Source organism: Eucyclogobius newberryi, unplaced genomic scaffold (assembly GCF_026437365.1).
Source record: "Eucyclogobius newberryi isolate DKJ021-1_F unplaced genomic scaffold, fEucNew1.0.hap1 SCAF_24, whole genome shotgun sequence".
NCBI classification, from domain to species: Eukaryota; Metazoa; Chordata; class Actinopteri; order Gobiiformes; family Gobiidae; genus Eucyclogobius; species Eucyclogobius newberryi.
The window spans coordinates 289,558-290,612 of record NW_027315879.1 but is presented as its reverse complement, the minus strand read 5'-3'; the positions used below and the strand labels follow the sequence as shown (position 1 = coordinate 290,612).

At 46.0% G+C, this 1,055-nt stretch overlaps 1 non-coding gene across 1 annotated transcript; it reads left to right on the top strand.

Moving 5' to 3' along the window:
* Window positions 1-471: 471 nt before the first annotated feature.
* Window positions 472-660, top strand: LOC140372511 (U2 spliceosomal RNA). The gene has a single exon (XR_011928686.1). It is a non-coding gene; the product is annotated as a U2 spliceosomal RNA (small nuclear RNA).
* Window positions 661-1,055: the final 395 nt, after the last annotated feature.

Sequence of the window (1,055 nt, the reverse complement as noted above, 5' to 3'; positions counted from 1 at the left end):
CGACATCCATGACATCACACACAACGAGCATTAGGACAACATCCATGACATCACACACAACGAGCATTAGGCCGACATCCATGACATCACACACAACGAGCATTAGGACAACATCCATGACATCACACACAACGAGCATTAGACCAACATCCATGACATCACACACAACGAGCATTAGGCCAACATCCATGACATCACACACAACGAGCATTAAGACAACATCCATGACATCACACACAACGAGCATTAGGCCAACATCTATGACATCACACACAACGAGCATTAGGACGACATCCATGACATCACACACAACGAGCATTTTTAAGTGAATTATTATGTTTCACATGGGCGTGTCCCACGTGTTAAGTTCACGTCGAGTCACGCGACTCGTAAAAACCAAACGTGAACGTGTTTGTGTTTCACACCGTGAGTGAGACGCACGTGACGTAGATACTGTCCACTTAAAGGGTTATCGCTTCTCGGCCTTTTGGCTAAGATCAAGTGTAGTATCTGTTCTTATCAGTTTAATGTCTGATACGTCTCTATCCGGGCACCATATATAAATAGATTTTTGGAACTGGGAGATGGAACAGAAGCTTGCTCTGCCCACTCCGCGCATCGTCCTGGTACTGCAGCACCTCCAGGAGCGGTGCATCCCCTTTAAGTGTCAAAGAGAATGTCTGATGTCTGACCAGGCGCGTGACTTGTGCCAAACTCAAACTTTACCGTAGTCTCTCATATCGAGGATCCTCTGAGGGAAAAGATTACACTCTTTGGAGAAGTTGAAACTCATTAATTTACTTCTTAAATCTATAACTGCAACACTCCATCTATCGCATTTATGGTTTCATCCAGAGGTGAAAGTGTTATTTCAGGTCGTTAGTACAGACACATGTCCAGCAGGGGGCGACGCTGCACAACACATCACAGTACAATGACAGGTGGTCGTTGCTTTATGGCGGTCGTTGCTTTATCGTTGCTTTATGGCGGTCGTTGCTTTATGGCGGTCGTGGCTTTATGGCGGTCGTGGCTTTATGGCGGTCGTTGCTTTATGG